The 21,363-nt window shown below is 41.6% G+C and overlaps 1 long non-coding RNA gene across 1 annotated transcript in view; it reads left to right on the top strand.

Moving 5' to 3' along the window:
- The first annotated feature begins 585 nt into the window (after positions 1–585).
- Positions 586–21,363, top strand: part of LOC137163358 (uncharacterized) — a 131,103-nt gene continuing 110,325 nt past the window's right edge. Inside the window, exon 1 of the long non-coding RNA XR_010922696.1 lies at positions 586–925. This is a non-coding gene — a long non-coding RNA (uncharacterized lncRNA). The remainder of the gene's footprint in view (positions 926–21,363) is intronic.

Genomic DNA, 21,363 nt, shown 5'->3' with positions numbered 1-21,363 from the left:
ATCTGCTTTCTATCTAAGGTGATAGCACAAATAACAAGGAATAATTTTTAAAGCAACAGAGAGAGTGAATTTTTTAACAAAGGAAAGATCTATGTAGGGGATTTATTTTTCTTAAATCCCTCAAATCTCCTTGCCAAATACAATAACATTCTGCAATTTCCTGACTCTTTGTAATCAACGTGTATTAGGGACAAGTAGCCAACACCTATATCAGGCAGAGTAGACCTTTATAACCCAGGTAGGTTACCTAGCTGAGCATTATTTGTTTTGTTTTCCTTCTTCAAAATCCTTTCAAGTACACCAGGTATATTACAAATCTTCATGTTAATTTTGTATTGTTTTTCCCCATAGTGCATATATAGAAAGACATTGATATATATTTACTAAACCATTACCTCCCTAATTGGTGAACTTATTAGAGCAGATGCTTTCTTTCATAAATACTGTCATTAAATGCATGAGGCTCAGCTGCTTTGCTGAGAGGCTGCTTCCCCTGTAAAGAGCAGAGATGGTTCTCCTTTGACTGCAAACTAGACTGCATTTCATAATGAAACTTTCAGAATAAAAAAAGAGAAATAACCTCACTAACTCACTGACTTTGTTTCCAAGAAAAGTGTTTTGTTTTTTTCAAAAAAGTAGAGTGCAGGGTTTCTGGGAAGAGACTCCTTTTTAAAGAAAGCACCCTGCAACAAGGACCACTTGCTTCTGTAATTTGTAGAAAGGGGCTCTCTTATGCTCAATTTATTGCATCTCTCTCCCCCACCCCCCTGCGCTTGTGTGTGTGTGAACATGCAGAAGGCTAGAGAAAGCTGGCTGCACTACCTGAATAGCTATTGAAAGAGTGAGACTTCTCAGCTCCTGCTTCATTACTGGGTAGCTGCTATTCCAGTGTGTAAGAGAGCCTAACTGTGTTCTCCCATCGAAGGTAAGTCTCTTCTATGATGACAGAGCTGCAGATTAACTCAGCGAAAGGAAGAGGGCGGGGGAAGATCTTGTGTGCTGCTTGAGATCAATTAGAGTTCAAAGATTTTTTTTATTAAATAAATGTTTTAGATCTTTTCTATATCATTGTGATAAAGAAAATTATGTGGAGTGTTCTGTGTGCTCAAGAGCAATGTTAAATAAATTCAGGAGTGCTTAAAACAGGGCTGAAAAAATTTGCTAGAGATGAGATTGGTAATGCTAATAAGAATTGCAAGAAGATTCTTTTATCCTTCACTTTCATCCTGCTTTTTTTTTTTTTTTATTTTTCTGGATGTGTTAAAAGACTTAGAATAACAAAACTAGTCGTCTTGCTGATGGATGGCTTCGGAAATTTGGAACTTTTAACAGAACAGGGATGATAGCTAATGATATAGAAGAGAAATGTGTGTGGGGGGGGGGGGAGGAGGGGTTATTCACATATACATTATTTTACCTGCTTCTATTGCTTACCATGCAGATTTACTATGCTCAAGAAAAGCCTAAAGAACTAAGGAATGCACATCTACTGCTCAAGATGCTGATTGTATGCTTGTTAAGTATGCTTATCACATGTTTTATTAGTCATCAGGCTGATAAGTGGTGCTGTCCAAGTAGTTCATTTAAAAAAAAATATACGCATACACACAGTCAGACATGCATTTTTATTTACCTAGACACTATGGATCATGTTCATTAGACTCAAGAGGAAATGAGAGCACCTAGCTGAGAGGTCAGGTCATGGGTCTTCTGCCCTTAAAGAACAAGGATAATCTGAACAATAGATATGAATTGTACAGTTATTACAGTTTTTCAATAAGCTCAAGCCTCGAATGTTTTGATTCAGAAGGTATTAACAAGATGCATTGGTGATGGGCTAGAGGCTGTTGATTAAATGCAGGAAATAACAAAATGATTGGCTCCAAACTGAATCTAAGTCTACTTCCCTTACTGATGCTGCTGGATTGGATTTATTTGTTCGGGACATGGTACTGTGGACTCCTCAATTACTGTCAATCCAGGCCAGATCTCTGGATACAGCTGTGCATTGGATCATATAGATGACACAGCTGTATTTATAACGGTCAGGAGGGCTGTTTCTTATATCTAGAAAATATATAGTGAAAATTTTAGACTCCCACTTAGTGTCCTAGAGTTATCACTTTCTCTGCCCCTGAACAAACAAGTTAGATCTAAGGATTAGGTTTTAGGTCTGCAATGGTTACTTTCAAGACTGTGGGCATATTTACTTTCCCTGTCCAGGGCAAAGGGACCATATTGATTTTATTCCAGTTGACTTTATCTTTTGTGTTTAAGGAGTAACTTTTATAAGCTAATATAAGAACACAGCTCAGCTTATTGGCAAAGTACAGAATAAGTGCTGCTTCCTCAAGCTCAGTAATTTCACATTAGATTGATAGAGGAATCATTCTGAAAGGTACAGGCTGACAGACTGAGCTAGGGAATTGATAAGTGAGCTTGTATAACTAGTTGCTGTAGAATTTATAAATGGGATTACTTATGTGCCATGTGTTCCAGGTTTTGAGATCCAGCATTACTCTGTCAATAGCAAACTAAATTGTTGCTAAAATTGCATCATTACCTAGGACATTTAGTGCATTAAACATATTACAGTGGAGCAATAGATAAGGTAAAAAACATGGAAGCAGAGTACATTTTTTTCCTTGCATTTATGTATAACTTCCAGCATTGCTGAATACAATTACATAGGGCATTTTCTCAGGTTCGTTTTGCTTTTGTGGGCCAGCGTTATCAACATGTATGAAAATGACTGTAATGACAAAGAATTTCAGCACAAAGGGAATTAGGGACCGTAGAGGACCAGAGAACTCTATCTATTGGTACATCTGTTCCTGAGCATTGAATTTATACTTAAGCTTGTTCCTGTTAACTAGGTGATTTTGCTGTTGTCCTTTTTGCCATGTAACAATGAGCATGAATCTCAAACCAGTCTAATATAAAACAGGCTTTGGGGGGGGGGCCTTCTCTCATTTACTAGGGCCAGATTTGTATCCCTTACACCTGTTGAGCAGTCCAATGATTTCAGTGTCTCGCCTTGCAGAGTAAGGTGCTACTCAGTGTGGGTAAGGGTAGCAGAATTGGGCCTTGACTGATCCAGACGTTCTGTATTTTCCATGGGATGAGTGCTCAAGGAGACTTACTCCACCTCCATCCCTGAACAAGTGATGCTCCGTCCATGTGATTTGGTATTTCACACTGCCCCAGAGCAGGTGGGGAGAGGCTGACAAGAAGTGGTGTTATGGTGTCAGGCCTTCTCACAGAGTGGGCTAGGTATATCTGAGAAACTGGGTTAGACATCCTAAAGGTTGGTACAGCCTCTGCACCCACACACCTGTGTCTTAAGTAGCCTAGGAAGGATGGATGGTGCACACTGCCTCCAATGCAGGGCTGTGCTTAAGTCTCACATTTTGCCCCTATATTATAAGGGATGGTCAAGAAACCTGTAACTCGTGTGGGTTCAGTCAAAAATCAAGTTTTTTGGGGGGGAAAATTAAAAAAAATTGAAATTTGGAAAATTTTGGCCAGCTCTTGAGATAACAGAAGTAAACAAGAATTCTGTGCTAGGTAAAGGTTTAACCCATCTGCCAACCATAACAGAGACTTATTTCCTAGCAACGTTCAAGATACACTCTAGGAATTAGTTGGGGGGAGTTCTATGGCCAGTATCATACAGGAGGTCAGACTAGCCAATAACAATTGTCCCTTCTGGCCTTGGAATCTATGAATGTCAAGCGCCTCTCAAGTTTCTAACATCAGCCCTTGTCCTATAACATTAATGCTATACAAAAATCTTTAGACACAGCCAGAATAAGCCCCAGAGTGCTGAACACACCTTCAAGCCAACCTGGGTTTTCATCAAAAATGTTCTTGGTTGCATCTTCAGATTGAAATGCCCCTCGTCCTCATCAAAGATTACAATTCATGAAGCAGAAAATGCCAGCTGTTCAAGCACTGGCAAAGAGCTCTTCTAAATTGTTTCTAGTTTTTCATCCATTTATATGACAGATTTTCATTACTCCCCTCTGTTTTTATATATTGAATCTATCAAAGCATTTCGAGACCCATCACTTAGCTATTATCAGGGTGCTCATCACAACTCCTAGTGGACAACTTAATTAGTTTTAAGATAGAGCGTGACAAATTTAGGAGTGGGATTGTATGATGGGACGGGGGGCAGCAGCCCTGGAGGGTCCCTTCCAATTCATAGCTAAAATCTCATACTGCAGAGCTTCAGCCAGTCACCTGCAGGAATCTGGAAGGGAATGTTTTCCCTATTGTGTTCTGGGTTTGTGGGGACTGTTCAGTTGTTTTACTTTTTTCTTGCTTTTTCTGAAGCATCAGAGGGCCACAGTTGGAGATGGGACACTAGACGAGGTAGGCCAGTGCTCTGAGCTGGAACAGAGCATTCTCTCATAGACATTAAGGGCAGAAGGGATCATCATGATCATTTAGTCTGACCTCCTGCACATCACAGGCCACAATCTCACCAACTCACTCCTGTAATAGGCCCATAAAGTTATTGAAGTCCTCAAATCTTGATTTTTTAAAGACTTCAAGTTAGGGAGAATCCATCCTTTACTCTAGTTCATATCAGAAAGTGACCCGTGACCCATGCTGCAGAGGAAGGCAAAAAACCTACAGGGTTTTTGCCAATCTGACTTAAGGGAAATTCCTTCCCCAAACAAATATGCTGATCCATTAGACCTGAGAAAATGGATGAGACCCATCAGCCAGACACCTGAGACAGAATTCTCTGCAGTAGCTCAGAGCCCTCCCCCATCTAGTTTCCCCTCTTCAGCTTTCGAAGATATTTGCTACTAGCAGTTACAGATGGGCCATGGTAGACAACCTTATCCTACCATCCCCTCCTTAAACTTATGAAGTTTGGTCTCTCTCTCCCAAGTGCTCAGCTGGCTGGTGCTGCTTGCGTGCTCAGGATGTAACTGATTTCCATATGTGGGTCAGGAAGGAATTCCCCCCAGGTTAGATTGTCAAGGATCTTGAGGTTTTTGCCTTCCTGTACTGCAAGAGGTATGGGTCACTTCCCAGGGTTATCTGGGCACTTAATCAACTCCCTCCCACTGCAGGAACCTTGGTCCATTGATGCATCTCAGTACCTCAAGTTCTCTGCTTGCCACCCATCAATGTTTAGTTCCCTGAGGTCTGTAATACTTTGGTCTAATTCCAATTGCTGGGTATAGCTGGTGGGGAGCTGTTAGTGGCCTGTGATTTACAGGAAGCCAGACTAGATGATCTGGTGATCCCTTCTGGTCTTAAACTCGGATTCATTCTATGACTATGACAAGCAGCTGTTTTCATAAAGGTATTCACGGTGTGGGGTGACTTTTTTGTGTGTTGCGACTAGACTCTCAAAAATCCCAATGGCTGCATCATAAACGCATAGGGCATGTTGGATTAGAAACAGTTTTCCAAGTTTCACTTCTAACATATTTTCACTATACTTATTCTGCAAGGAGAGAAGCTGTATGGGGAACATTGTAGAACACAGCTACAGTAGGGGGCTTACATGCACTCACTATCCCAGAAAACAAGACAGTCTTGCTCGAAAATACAGAAACAAAAATGAAACCTGTGCCAGGAAACAACAATGTAGTGGCGCTGCACATTCCCTTAGCCTAAGCTTTGTATTCATAGTTTTAAGCAGGGGAAGCTCACTTACTTCAAAATAAATTGAAATAGGCATGAGATGCATCATTAGTTTTAAGGAGCACAACCATCTCTAAAAGACTACAAGCCAGAGCCTGCCATCCTTTTTTTTTTTTTTTTATATCTAGAAAAATCTCAGTGACTTCAGTTGGAGTTTTCAATGAGAAACTATGGCAAGATACATCCCCAGGACTATAACAGATGCTTGTGAAGCAGCTTCTTTCAATTATGAAAACAAAGTTACAGCATTGTAGCATATGCTGTGTTGATTCATGTCTTACAAAATATCATCCCATGTAGATATATTTGGTAAATGCAGTAAGAAAGCTGCTGTTACCTTGGAAAAATGTATTTGACTGCAGCATTAGCCACTTTCATATCATACTTGACAAACTCAGAAGTAGTATGTTTTAGTACAGTGCCATAGAACTCAGGGAGTTTATACAGAAGAAAGCCATTCCCATCTTTCTTCTGAGTGTCTTAAAATGCTACTTGCAAATGTAACACCCGCATAAATGATACCTTTTATGGGTGTTGGACCCTGCAGGTTCAGTTCCTAGTGTTCACAATATAAAAAAAGCAGTGCTATTCCCCATCTGAAAAGCATGAATAATACTACTTTTGTCCCACCCTTTATCTGTGTCTACTTTATGCTGTAAAGTATACGGCCCGCGAAATCATTTGTTCTGGTGTGGTTTCACGGCCTGCCGCCCTTTGCCCGTTTTCGGCGGCGGGACGACTTCGGCAGCGGGCACTGCCCCCCCCGCCGCCGAATTCTCCCCCGCCGCCAGGGCCACCATCAGGCCCTTAACATAAAAAAGGTTGCCCACCCCTGTAACTCTTCAGGCTAGAGACTGTCTCCTATATGTACGCACACCATCTAACATAGTCGAGCCCTGATCTTGGTTGAGGCCTGCAGGTGCTACTGTAATAGAAATAATAAATTCCACATCTGACAACAATGAACATCCTTGGCAGTCTCAGCCAATGATTGAGTGGTGCCAGTCACCTCTAGAAGTGGCCTCTCCAGAACACTGAGCAGATGAACATTTGTTTGGCAGGGGTTATTGCCCAGCCTCTACCTGCTCAGAGGTAGAAGAGGGCTTCAGTCTATGCACCCATTAATTTGACAAGTAGTAAAATCCACCCCTGCCCCAAAAGTAATGAATAATAATTGCAATTCTGGAATCAGAGAGTGAAAATATGTGACAATGATATTGACGATGCCTGAGGAATACAGATTTTTTTGACAGTTATATTGGCTCCGCAGAACTGACAATATTAAAAACTTGTTTTTGACAGTTAACTAAGCAGATGTGAGTCAGAAATCACACGTGGCGTAGATATGTCTATCCACCCCATCACAGAGCTCAAATGCTTTTCTTGGTCTTCTTCAATCTTTCTGCAGATTACACACTTGCAGAAGTCTCGCTTGCCTCTATGGTTATCCACAAACACTCTGATAGATCTTCAGGGAAATAGTTATACTGAATGGTTCTCTGCTGCTCATGGCATTCAGATTCAAGTGCCCTCCCCTCCCATGACAGAGTACGGCTAGCCGCCTTGGCAGAATTAAACAGTCATTTAGTGGTGAAATAGCTCAGCAATGAAGAGAGAACTTAGCCGTTACCTGAAATTCTGTAAATTTTACTTCAGAAACCAGTTGTTCATGTCAGCAAACAGCAGTGCTTCACTTTAGATTTGCAGAGAGGTGCAATATTACGTTTTAAAATGAAAAACTGATTTTTGTATGAGAACAGCAGGCAGTGCAGACAAGCATTCATGCTCTGCTTTGTTCATTGGAAAGCACCATAGTGTTACACTTCTAAAGCGACTCCAGACAGTGACACAGATGTGAATTACAGTCTCACTCTCGTTACAGGGCTCCCTTGAATCCTTTTGGGCACATTTTTCAAGTTGAATATCCTGCTGCTGTACAATTCTGAGTCAGGAGCACAGCACTCCTTTCATTTGGCTAACTGCCACCTTTCTAGTTTGACATCCCCTGAGGCAGTTAGTAATAAAAGCAAACTAAAAGACAAAAGTAAGGACCCTCATATTTCTTCCTGAGATTTGATTCCATTGTGTAAGTGTGGGGACTATATGCAGGGAACAGTGGGCGGGGGAGCTTATCCCATTCATTTAATTGTTGCCGGTAGCACTTCAATTCTATTACGCAACAGATATACCTTTTTAAAAAGCCATCGGTCTTTCACCACCTGTACAATTTTTGGAACACTGCGGCTTGCAAGATAAGGACAATGACTATCACAATTGTCTAAGTTAGAAAACCTGCGTGCCACTCTTTCCTCAAGCATAAATCAGATCAACAGTACCTGTGAATTCCTCATGCCCCTAATGGTTCAGTTCATGGCATACACTGCAGAGAACAGAGCTATTGGAGGCATGAGGCTTACTTTTTCCTAACAAGTGTCTATCCTAGCCATGGCCCCCACAACGATGGGTGGGGAAGGGTACACTTTACCTGGGCCTGGCCCAGGCTGCAACCCCCATTACCACGAGGAAAAAATTGAGGCTAAATTGTAGATCATGCCTGAGGATATTTATAGAAACTTATTTCCCTCTATCTATTGTCCAGATCTTGTGAGATTTGCTGGAGCCAATCAGAAGCAGTGTTCGAGCAGTCTCAAGCCACATTCTGAACAGTGAGTTGCTGGGCCTCCTGGCCCAGCCCAGGCCCTTCTCTTGAATAGAGAGTGTGTGCTTGTGCAGTTAAACTAGGACTTGTAGTTTGAGACAGAGAGATTTGTGCTCCTGTCTGTGACATGGTCTATCATATCAAGATCAAGAACTACCAGTCCCAGAGTTCCTTGTGCATAGGCAGGAGGGAGGGACAGCTGGTGGGAGGGGCAAAGCCAAGCACCATAAGACAGTGGGAGCCAGTGCTGCTGCTGCTTCTGGTAGAATTTGCAGGCCCAAAATATATGTAAGTGTAATTCATTCACAGTCACACACACTCCATACTGCCATGTTTGGTGGTGGCTATAAATACAAATCAGGCAGCCAAAAACATAAGGAGGTAAAAGAAAGGGAATTAAAAGAAGCTAAAGGACACCAACCTATCCTCCAGTTTTTCAAATCAGACAGGGCCTTTCTGCAGTCAGGCAATATACTAACTAGGGAAACAGATGAACAAAATCAAGATGAAAATGATTTCAATATAGAGGCTTTGTCTGTGGTACTGCCAATTGATGTCAAAGAAAAGCTGCCAGAACATGCATCATGTGACTCCAATCTAATGCTTGAAGATAGTCAGGTAGTATCACCATTAGCACCACCACATTCAGAAGGATTACAAGAAGAAGGAGAGAGTAGTGCTACACTAACTGATTGTTGTCTTTTCAAATTGGCCTAATTATAAAAAGTTTGCAGTCACATTGGGCATTAGAATAAAAAAATCAAGACGTTGACAGGATCTAATACCTTTACAATGACCAAAAAATGACAAAATAGTCAGCAAACTTGTAGGATTCTGAGGCTGGGTGTTATGTTAAACAAAAATAGCAAAGGGGGGCATTTTTTCAGAAATGTAGAACATGTAACAGTAATTTCAGAATTCAAACTTTTTCATGGCTCATGAGATTGTATGTGTGGGATGAGGGATTGAGGTATGTGTGTGGGAGGAGACCCATGTTACAAGTTTGTACTGGGCCTGAAAAAATTATACTTGGGCCCTGATCCTAGCCAGAAACGTATTCTCTTCTGAGTAGAGGCCCTTACTTATCAACCACAAGTAATGAGTGTTATTGCATGTTAACTATTAAAGACGAGGCAGAATTGCAAAATTCTAATCTGGATCTGATTTTACCCAAAATTTTTGGATGTTCAGTGCTAGGATGTTGGGTTTAAGGGTTTCTAGTATAAACACATATATAGCTATCTCTGTAAGTACCCATTGTCAGCTGTGCCCCCACAGTAATTCTCATGCAAACTCAGAACACCTGCATTTGATTCCAACTCTGTCACTTTTTTATTTTTTAAAAGTATGAACTGAAAGCACATCAGAGTAAATGACTCCAGATCATAGAAATGCATGAGCCACAGCCTTGTGAAGTCTGCACAAATCAGTGACACTCTAAGGACAATCACATCTTCAGTTATTTTGTCCTAAAATTTGATTCCACTAAGTAAGGGTAGGACTAAATGAAAACACTGTTTACAACAATGTCCTTTCTTTTCAGCTCTGTGGTTACCAAGGCATTTGGCCTGTCTTCGTAAGAGAGAAATTGCTCACACAACTTACTTATGGCAATACATGTGGCACATAATTCGGATTTTTGAGTAATTTAAACAAGTAAGCTGCTTTACTCGTCTCTCCCATTTAAGATCTGGGAAATCAGTAATCTTCCATCTGGATTATCAACCCAAATTGGGTCACTTTACAGTTATGTGATAGGGAGAGAGATTCATCATAGAGTGAGCATAGCAGCATGAAAATTGTCATTTGCTCATATTTTCCGTTTGGACAAAAAATGACAGTGGGCAACAGAACTTATGGGGTTCTCAATTTCTCTCTGGTGACAGTGAGTTTTTTGCTATCTCACTAAGAGCTAGCAATCCCTTTGGTTTTAAAATAGCTGTCACCTATAATGAAAATCACAGTTGCATACAGTGCACAATCACTTCCACTCCTCAATGTAAAATATTACCATACAAATATTTTAAATACAGTGATAGCATAAGAGATGCCATATGAGATCAATCAGTGGTCCATCAAGTCCAATATCCTGCACAGTTAGAAGCAGCTGTGACTTTTAACAATGATTTCACAATAAAAAATATTACTGTTATTGATGTTACTGTGATATTAACACCCATCGTTCAGATTTACAGCACAAATAATGACTGGATACTGATACAGCTAAATATTTTATGCTTATCTTTTTCAATTCAGTAAGTAGTACTATAAAATACAGTACACTCTGTCTGAGACCTGAAAAGTGTGTGTGGGGGGGGAGGGGAGAGGGGGGAGAGAGTGAGGCTAAAGCTAGCAGAAATTTGGGATTTCTGCTTTTGCAAGAATTTTTGACACTTTGAAATTTTTCACAAACCAGAAATCCTTCCAAAACATCATTTTGGAATCACCAAAAATCACATGGTCTTTCCAAAACCAAATATGCTCCCTAGACCAGCAAGTGTTGCCTGAAATTGACATTCTTGTCACTTTCACAGCAGCTATTAACTTTTTAGTAATTTAGTAAATTGATAAGAATGTCAATTTCAGTCTGTGGCTGCCCAAGGTTGTCTGTTCAGGAGTGGGGTAAGGTGGGGAGCCAACTGGCCTGGGAATTTGAAAGCTGTGGGTCTCCAGCCTGGTGGCAGTCTGCATGATGGGGATGCCCTGGAACCACAGATCCTGGATACCCAAGTCCCTGGCATGGGGTGGTAGTCATGGTGAGTTCCCTATCAGGAGAACTGGCAAGGAACCAGACAGGTTTCCACTGGAACTCTGGCAGGGGTTGCAGAGGGTACCTTCCTGGGATTTGGTGACAATTTATCAAACTTGGCTGGCTTCTGCAAGAAATTTCAAGTTTGACAAACTGGCATTTTCTGATGAAATTCTGTTTTATGGGAAAATTTCCTAGTCAGGCCCATTTGCCCAAGCAGGTTCTTTGGACCAAGCAGGCCCCACGACAGGCCAGCAGAATGACTGGAGGAGCTTCTACTGATGAGCCTTTTCTGCTGGAACTCAGCAGAGACCCCCAGCTGCTTAACTGCCTGACAGAGCACAGATTTGCTGTTCCTACAAACATTCTCTTCCTTAGTCTGCAAGAAACTCCTTGGGCAGGGGTGCATGTGAGGCAAAGAGGAGTGAGAGACATAGAAAGCTGCTCACTAGGGGCCTGATCCTGATCCACTGAAATCAATGTAAGTTTTGCTGTTGACTTCAATGGAAGAAGGACCAGGACCTAGTTTTTCAATTATTTTCTTAAAGAAAAAACACTTTTTTGTTATCATAGTCAAGGTAGGAGGCGGAGCAGTTGGCAAATAAATGCCTTTTAGATACATTTCTGGTGCCTTCCAGGCTAGGATGAGGACAGAGCCTCTGGCCTGATTTGCTCATACTCTGGATGATTTTAATAGGTGAGTCTGGATATGTTGCCTGTTATTAAGGTTGACCAATACTTCCATTTTTAAGGTCCTGGTTTCAGGAGGCACCAAGGGGGTGGGTCAGACATTTCTGATGAGGTGGGGTGTGCAGGGGACAAAACTGGAACTGGCTGGGTAGAGAGACTAGGACAAGGAGCTGGGTTAGGCTGTGGGGAAATGTTGAGATTGGATGAGGAGCCTAGGAAGGGAGACTGAGACTGGTAGCCAGTGGGGAAAGGCAACATGGGCAGAAAGAGAGGTGACTAGAGCCTAGGATTTCAGGGTTAGAGGAGAGAAATGAATCAGATGAAGAGCTGGGAGGGAGGCAAATGGGACTGGTGGGGCAAGGACACTGAGGACAAAGAGCTGGAAGGGAGGGGAGAAATCGGGGTGGCTGAACAAGGATAATGGGAGAGGGGAAGACTAGCACTGGCTGGGCAAGGGTAAGAATTGCACTAGCAACCTTAATTCTGGCATTTCTTAACTTTTGAGTGCTTGACTCTGCAACCTTAATCATGTTCTATTAAAGTGTGTGTGTGATTCTTAAATATATTGGTATTACAAAACAGGTGTGTTTTGTGTATGTGACTGCAAGAAGGGGAAGGTCTGGAAGTATCTTCCCATGAAAATTAATATTTGAAAATACCTGATGGTACGTGTAATCAGGTCCATTATAAAAGTCAAAAAGGGGAAAAAATGCTCGTCAGAGGCATTTTTGAGTCCCAGTGATAAGTCATCTCTAGAGGGGATGCTTTAGCAATGTCCAGAGAAGGGTGAAGAGGCAAAGGAAGAAAAAAATATTGTTTTTCAGGCATTTGAAGATCGTCCACTCAAAGCCAGGTAAGATAATCTGCTGAAACAAGTGTTTCACATTGATAAGGAGGGATACAGAATCATGCACAGGTTCCCCCCTCACCCAAACTTATGGGCAACAACAAGTGGGGGTAACTGTTTCTTCCAGCCCTGTGCTCCACTAAATTGCTCTCTGTTCTCCCTTGTTATGGAAGCCTAATTGTGCCCATTGAAATAGGTTAGTATGTCCTGTAGGAAGCTTTGAGTAAACTTGAATCCCGTTTCCTACTCACCCTCTTGTCACTGGGGAACAGGTTCTCATGCTGGTAGCTGTCATGAGCACTCCCCACATAGCCTTCATGTTTTCTTGAGGGGCCTTCTTAGACGGACTGAGTCGTGCTGGATGCCTTTACTGGGTTTTTTATTTATTTAGCTAAGATGAGGGTAAAATGTTGGGACATGTAAAGCAACCAGTGCATCAGCAAAGCTATGTGAGATGGCTTTAGAATTATCCATTCCTTTGGCATATTTGCACCTGACAAGGTGAGATCTGATTTATACAGTTTAACAGGCTGCCAAGTACTCAGGGCCTCTAACATAATGTTTTAAACATACTGAGCTATATTGTAGCATTTAAAGCCAGAATTGGTTAAGGAGAGGGGTGGGAGGGCACCACACAACTAGCAAGTCCAGGAAGCCTCCTGCTTGCAGGTGAGAAGCGCAGGCAACAAGTCTTTCGAGCATTTGTGGCCTGGTTCAAATATAAGTAAAATTAACATGTTTTCCCATTCGCCTTCATGGGAGTTGATTCAGGGGAGCGCAGGGAGGAGATGCTCTTACACTTTCCGTTTGGAGATGCAGAATGTGCTAACTCCAGTGCTAAACCAACACCACCATATAGAAGGGAGTGGGTCCATACACCTTTCTCCTCTACCCTTTTTGAGCTGTCTAGCAGCGTTGGTGATGCCATGCACCAGCAGAAAAGTTTACACAAAGTGTAAGATGAGGGATAATCAAGCCCACAACATATGAAGTTTGATGTAACACAAATGCTACAGGAACATTGCTTACGCCAGGAAAACAATAAGTCCCTAATCAATAATCTATGCAAAAAAAAACATTTTTCTTCTGTTCTGAGCAAATTATCTGTTTTTTGTACTAACTATAAAAGAAAGCAGATGTACAAGGATAATTTAATTAATTAGAGCCTATTATAATTTAACTAAGAAAGAGCAACCAAAATTTAAACTATTATTTTCATTAATCTCTAGGCAGAGGACACTTGGTACTGAACAATATTTGAAAGCTAAAACAGTAATGAGACAGCACCAAAATCAAAAGCAGGATTTTTAAAATAACTTTACAATTCAAGCGAAATGGATTTGAACTCGACAACCCCAGTGCACTCCAAATACTAAAGCATCAGGATGAATCTGAGGAAGCTATCCACTGGGATCAGGAACTGAAAATACCCATAAGGTGCTACCAGTTTAAGCCTGGGGAATTTGTATCCCTATAGTAGATGAAAAATGAATCTATTTAACTTTGCAAGGAAAAGCATACTGTCAGATTTGGACCTGACAGTATCACCTGTGACCTTTTATTTAGAGGATTTAGGAAGTCTTGAAAGTGAGGGTGTGGCAGTTAGTGACAGTTTGTCATGGTTATATTTTGTGGAAAATTATGTTGCTGTCCCAGCCGTCGCAAAGTAGGTTCAGAAAATGTTAGCATTAGCACTCCTTTTGCAGAACTTGCAGTTTCAGGATAGATGTTTTTATTACTGGGAAGATGCATGATTCAGTTCATCATATAAGAATAACTGAGACCTATATGTAAACTTGTGGAGTTAATACATATAAAAGAATTTAGTTTCAAATATTTTAACTCGGATATATTACAATGCTCTTGTGTTTCTAATCCAGGATTGCTCCTTTACATGGGATATGAAGTGTGTGAAGAAGTTATGCAGTATGATTTACTGTGTATTTATAGTAGCACCATTTTTGGTTTTACGTTATAAAAAAAAGACAGTAAGACAGTTTTAGCTGTACAGAGCAAAATAACTATTGTGGCCAAGATTTTCAAAAATAGGTTACTAAGTGCATATTTCAGCACCTCAATGAACAATCGGATTTTCAAAGTGCTGAGCGCTAAATATGGATTTAGGTACCCAACTTTAGATTCCTATTTTTTGAAAAACTTGGCCTCCGATTTTACACCTAATTATTACTTTTACAATGTAAATGTTAGGGCTCTAATGTTACCTTTCCATTGCACAGGTGGGTTGTATGAGGAGTGAGGATTGAGTCCTTCAAACCTTGAGTATTTGTTACTCATGTGAGTAGTCCTAGTGAAGTCAATAAAACTGCCTTCATGAGCAAGGGCTAGCCTAGCACGAATAATGTTTAACTGCATTAGGCCCTGGTGTTTGTTTTTTTTCTTTTGTTTTCCTAGTCTACGCTATTTTCAACTAACTGATACTGTTTATTGTCATTATTGGATTAGAAAAAGATGTCAGGGTCCTTTCTTTGTTTTCTTTTGGCAGGAAGGTGTAAATCACTTCCGACATTTGTAACGGTGTACTTCCAGCAGAGGCCGATATCTGGTTTGTGTTTGGCTTCCTCCAAAGCCAATCAAACAAAAGTCTATAATACATTTCACATGGCGGAAGTGGCCAGGGGAACATCTTCCTGATAATAAATTACTTTTTCAGTGAAAAAGTATGAAATTTAATATTAAAACATTTTGCTCTGCTTTCTGATCTAAAAAGAGTAATTAGATGTGGTTATGCTAATGGCTGAATGCATTACACACACACTATGTGGGATTGTTCCTGCTTGCCTTGACTCGCCCTATTTAGAAATGAAGCACCAGCTGTTACTGTTTCATTAGTGGAAAAGTTTCTGCAAGTGGTCACTGGTGCGCATTTCACAAGTCAATTGGCACAATTTGTAAGGCTGTGTAATTTATGAGGAATTAATTGGAAAGAGATTTCCTGACCGAAATCAACATGAGCATAAGCAAAATATTCAGCCTGAAATCTCTCCCATACAATGTGTGATAGATATCTATGCATAAACATTATCATCTTCTATATATGCTAACCTTCATGAACCATATTACGCATAGGAAGACATTACAGGTTTTCGATACTGGAAGACTTCTTCAGGGAAGGAGTGGGGGCCGAGAAGAAACAAGACTGGGAATGTATAAATAAATATATAAAAGGTAACAAGCCAACTTATTAGAATTTGGGGGGTAAGAACAGTTTGAGTTTCAGGAGTAAAAGGAGGCAGAGATTTCTCTGTATAAGGCAGTTCCTTACTGGAAATGGAAACACAGATTTTTAAGAACCGGAAGGTTATCTCCATTCTGGGCAGTCTTTCATGAACAAAGGAGAGAGAGGAGAGAGACAGCAAAAATCTGCCGATATGGAATATGTAAGACTATAACTACCAACATTTAACTTTTGTAACTGAGACTATGTTTACACTTGCCACCAAATTCAGTGGCAGTTGACAGGAGATATACGCAAGCTATTCAGAGTAGCTTGCGTATCTCCTGTTGACTTCCTAACTTCTATTTACCGCGGTGTCTTCAGGTCGCTGCATTGATGGGAAATGCCCTCCTGTCGACACAGCGTTACTCCACCTGGCGGAGGTGAATTAATAGCATTGATTTCTGGGTTGATTGAGCAAGTCTCCACTTCCGCTCAATCGATCCGGATAAATCGAACTGACAGTGGCAAATTTGCTGCTGTCAGTCTAGAAATAGCCTAAGAGATCTGCATATGTGGCAACATCCACAGAAGAGAAGCCAGTGGAGTGCAGATTTGCACAAATCTGCATAACTTGACACAGATTAAAATGAATTGGCAGAAATGTAGCTGGACATACAGAAAGAGAAGAGGGGACAGAGAGAGACCCTGTTACTTCATTCCTCTTCCCCCAGCCTAGCATTAGCACCTCCTTCCAAAAACTTATCCAACATCTACAAGCTAATTTCATTCTGTAAATACCCACACAGCCCAACACCAAAAATACACACACATCCCTGCCCCTTTCTACAAAAAAAAAACCCTCCTCACATAACCTTTCTCCCCAGCCCCACAAAAAAAAATTTTTCTTTAAAAGGATCCAAAAAAAACCCCCACTCAGGCCCCCTCACTTCCCCCCAAATCAATTTCACTCCAAATTTACAAACCCCAGATGGCTTCCAATCCTCTCACCTTTAGCAGCCTGGGAAAGAGTCAGTCCAGGGAAAATCCTCAGCCCTCTTCTCAGTCTGGGAAGGGGACAGAAGCAGAAAGATGAAGATCCTCCTGGAAGTGGAATCCCTTCCACAGCCCCCTTGAGCTTGGAAGGAAGCAGCAGGGAGCAGTTCCTCCCCAGCCTGCTTTGAGTGCACAGGGAAGGCTTAATACCATAGGAAGCCCCAGCCCTACAAGCTCTGCCTGCTGAAAGTGGTAAGGGACAAGGCTGTCCCTCGTCACCTGCAGCATCTCTTATTGGTTGCCTTCGCCATTATCCTGGCTCCTGGCGAAGGCAGCCAAACAGCAGGGAATTTCCCCATAGACTGATGATAGCCTTTCCTTGCACGGGGGTTGAAGAAAATCTGCCGTCTATGGGAAGCCTCCTGAGTTGGCAGGTCCTGAATCTAGCCTACTTTAGAGGGCTGTGTACAGTCCTTGCCTGGAAGAGAAGAGACTTGATGCTCTCCATGATTTTCTTAGTCACATCTGTTTCCAGTCTCCTTCAATAAAGAGCTTTTGATTTAAATATAACAAAGCAGCAAACTTCCCAACAGTCCTGTTTTGACCCAGCTGAAATAGACAATTTCCCACATTCAGTGGTTCCCACAGCCATGCACATGGTAAGCAGAGTACATACCCTGGACAGGTGCAAAGCTAGGAAGGGCACTAGCTTCAGCTGCTTCTGTGCATGCTCAGCCCCCCCCTCCCCGGCATGCTCAGTGGCTATGGGGGAACTCTGGGGTGGGGTGTGATGCTTCACCAGGCTGGAAGGTGGGGGCTGAATATGATGTAGACTTGGGAGGGGAAGCAATTGGGCCAGAATTTACAGCGGGGATGGCTCCACAGGGGTTGGCAGTGGTGCCTGGCATCTCCCCAGTTCCCTCAGTGCTGGGTTTGTCAGCCACCGCACTTGGGAACTGCTCTGCTCTCGGTGGGTAACTCCGTTGCATCCTGCTTTAGCCCTTTGGATTGCTGGAGGTACAATGCAGTGTTGCCAAGATCGCCAAAAGGGGCTTGGGAAGAACTGTGGTCCCTGCCCTTTAAGGTGCCACAGACAGCAGGTAAGGATTTGTGCTGTCCTATAGGGAGACCTTTGAATGTGCAGACACTGGGTTGTAGCGACATGCTGTTACACATCTTTATTCGCTTACGGAGAAATTCTCCCAGGTAGAGGATTGAGGCAAGGGCCTATCAATAGTGTGTGCAGGTGTGCATGCACCCACAGGAGCAGCCACGTGGGGGAAGGCTTCCGAGCTTGTACTCTTTCCAAAGACTAACATAAGAACAGCCATATTGGGTCAGACCAATGGTCCATCTAACCCAATATCCCGTCTTCCCACAGTGGATGGTGCTGGATGTTTCAGAAGGAATAAACATAACATGGCAATTATTGGGTGATCCATCCCCTGTTGTCCAGCCCCCATTTCTGGCAGTCAGAGGTTTAGGGACACCCAGAGCATAGTGCTGTGTCTCTGGCCATCTTGGCTAACAGCCATTGATGGACCTATCCTCCATGAACTTTACTGACATTTTTTTGAACCCAGTTATACTTTTACCCTTCACAACATCCCCTGGTAATGTTCCACAGGTGAACTGTGCATTGTGTGAAGAAATACTTCCTTTTGTTCATTTTAAACCTGCTGCCTATTAATTTCATTGGGTGACCCCTGGTTCTTGTGTCACACAAAGGGGTAAATAACACTCCCTTATTCACTTCCTCTACCCCATTCATGATTTGGTAGACCTCTTTCATGATCCACCCTTAGTTGTCTCTCCTAATCATTTGATGCCCTTCTCTGTACTTTTTCCAATTCTAATATATCTTTTTTGAGATGGTTCCTATAACATGCTGTTAGTTTTTTTGACTGCAACTTCATTCTGAGCAGATATGGGTAATTATCTGAAAACAGGGACTCCAAGATCCCTTTCTTGTATGGTAACAGCTAATTTAGACCCCATCAGTTTGTATATATAGTTGGGATTATGTTTTCCAATGTGCATTACTTTGCATTTATCAGCTTTGAATTTCATCTGCCATTTTGTTGTCCAGTCACCCAGTTTTGTGAGATCCCTTTGTAATTCTTAACAGCCTTCTTTGGACTTAACTATCTTTAATAATTTTGTACCATGTGTAAAGTTTGCCACCTCATTGTTTATCCCTGTTTTCCAGATCATTTATGAATATGTTGAAAGGCACTGGTCTCAGTACAGATTCTTGGGGTATCCCATTATTTACCTCTCTCTATTGTGAAAACTGACCCCTTATTCCTACCTTTTGTTTCCTAACTTTTAACCAGTTACTGATCCATGAGAAGACCTTCCCTCTTATCTCATGAGTCCTTACTTTGCTTAAGAGCCTTTGGTGAGGGACCTTGTCAAAGGCTTTCTTAAAGTACAAATACACTATATCCACTGGCTCACCCTTGTCCACATGATTGTTGTCCCCCTCAGAGAATTCTAATAGATCAATGAGTCTTGATTTTCCTTTACAAAAGCCATGTTAACTTTTCCCCTGCCTATTGTGTTCATCTATTTGTCTGATAATTTTGTTCTTTACTATAGTTTCAACCAATTTGCCTGGTACTGAAGTGAGGCTTATCATCCTGTAATTGCAGGATCGTCTCTGGAGCCTTTTAAAAAAATCGGTGTTGCATTAACTATCCTCCAGTCATCTGGTACAGAGGCTGATTTAAACAAGAGGTTACATACCACAGTTAGTGCTGCAATTTCATATTTGAGTTCCTTCAGAACTCTTGAGTGGATACCATCTGGTCCTTGTGAATTATTACTTTTTAATTTATCAGTTTGTTCCAAAACCTCCTCTATTGACACCTCAATCTGGGACACTTCCTCAGATTCTCACACCTGAACCATTCTTTTTAGGTGACCAATCTCCCTCCCATTCTGTGCAGTGAAGACTAATGCAAAGAATTCTTTGCAACGGCCTTGTCATCCATGAGTTCTCCTTTAGCACCTGGATCATCCAGTGGCTCTGCTGATTGTTTGGCAGGCTTCCTGCTTCTATTGTACTTTAAAACAATTTTGCTGCTAGCTTTTGTCTTCTGCTATTTGCTCTTCAGATTTCTTTTTGATCTGCCTAATTATACTTTTACACTTGACTTACCAGAGTTTATGTTCCTTTCTATTTTCCACATTAAGATTTGACTTCCAGTTTTTAAAGAATGTCATTTTGTCTCTAGCCACCTTTCACACTGTTGCTTAGCCATAGTGGCATTTTTTGGTCCTCTTCATGTTTTTATTTAGGTTTTTTGGGGGGAATACATTTAGTTTGAGCCCCTATTGTGATATTTTAAAAAAGTTTCCATGCAGCTTGCAAGCATTTCACATTTGTGACTGTTCCTTTTAATTTCTTTTTAACTGACCTCTTCATTTTTGTGTAGTTCCTCTTTTTGAAGTTAAATGCTCCTGTTTTGGGTTTCTTTGGTATTTCCCCCTGACAAGGATGTTAAATTTAATTACATTAGGGTTGCTATTACTGAGCATTCAGCTTGGACCGGATCCTATGTGCCACGTAGGACTAAATCAAGAATTGCCTCTCCCTTTGTGGATTCCAGGACTAGCTGCTCCAGAAAGCAGTCTTTAATGGTGTCTATACATTTTATCTCTGCATCCTGTCCTGAGGTGACATGTACCCAGTCAATATGGAGATAGTTGATATATCCTCCCTGCATGCTAGCACCTCTGGTCATCTAGGAGCTGGCTTTTTAAACCCCTGTTTTCCCTGAGTTAGCCCTGCCTGATTCTAAAAGGATTAGGGATCAGAGGATGGCAGGCTAGAGCCTCATTAGGAAGCTCTCAGCCTTGCCTAGCAGGCCTCCCCTACACAGCCACCCCTACGCAGCACACTATAAACTTCAATCAAGCAGGCACATGGCAGGCAAGCACACCGCAACCAACAAACTTCACCTGAAGGGTCACGTAGTCACTCCTCCTTCACTTGGAGAACTCCTTGCCTTTGCATCAAATGGAAATAGACTGGCTTGGAGGGGGCTGTGAGGGAAAGCTGAAGACTGGGGTGGGGGAGGGCCTCCTGGAGTGGTACTTATATGGAAATAGTGGCCCCAAGATTGCATTATCGCAAACTTCCTTATAGAGTAAGGAGGTGATTTGACTTTATTTCTCTCAAGCTCTGTGGAGCTCCTCATGCAAAATCCATTTAACTTTGGCTTAACGTGGATTCTGTGTATATGTAAATGTCAACCTTAAATGAAACAAACGTATGTCCAGGGCTTAGAATTATACAGTTGTAAATACCAACTATAAGAAAAGAGTTCAAAGAATGATTTGTTAGAATATCTGTCTGCTGAAGGAGGCAGACTCAGATTTCCAGACTGTAGCTCAGAAATTATACCACTGTACCTTAGAACAGTAGCAGGGAGGGGGATAACATATAGAAGAAGTATTTATCAGAATGAATATAATTAAGTCATGAAAAGAAGAATACAAAAAATAACTAGTAGAGCAATGTGGATTACAGGATACCTCTTTGTTTATCTTCTGAAAAGACGTGCGAAAAT

Source organism: Emydura macquarii, unplaced genomic scaffold (assembly GCF_026122565.2).
Source record: "Emydura macquarii macquarii isolate MOO-44397 ecotype Brisbane River unplaced genomic scaffold, CSIRO-AGI_Emac_v2 contig_2531, whole genome shotgun sequence".
Classification (NCBI taxonomy): Eukaryota; Metazoa; Chordata; order Testudines; family Chelidae; genus Emydura; species Emydura macquarii.
Note: the sequence above shows the minus strand (reverse complement) of the source record. Positions and strands in the feature narration are given on the sequence as shown.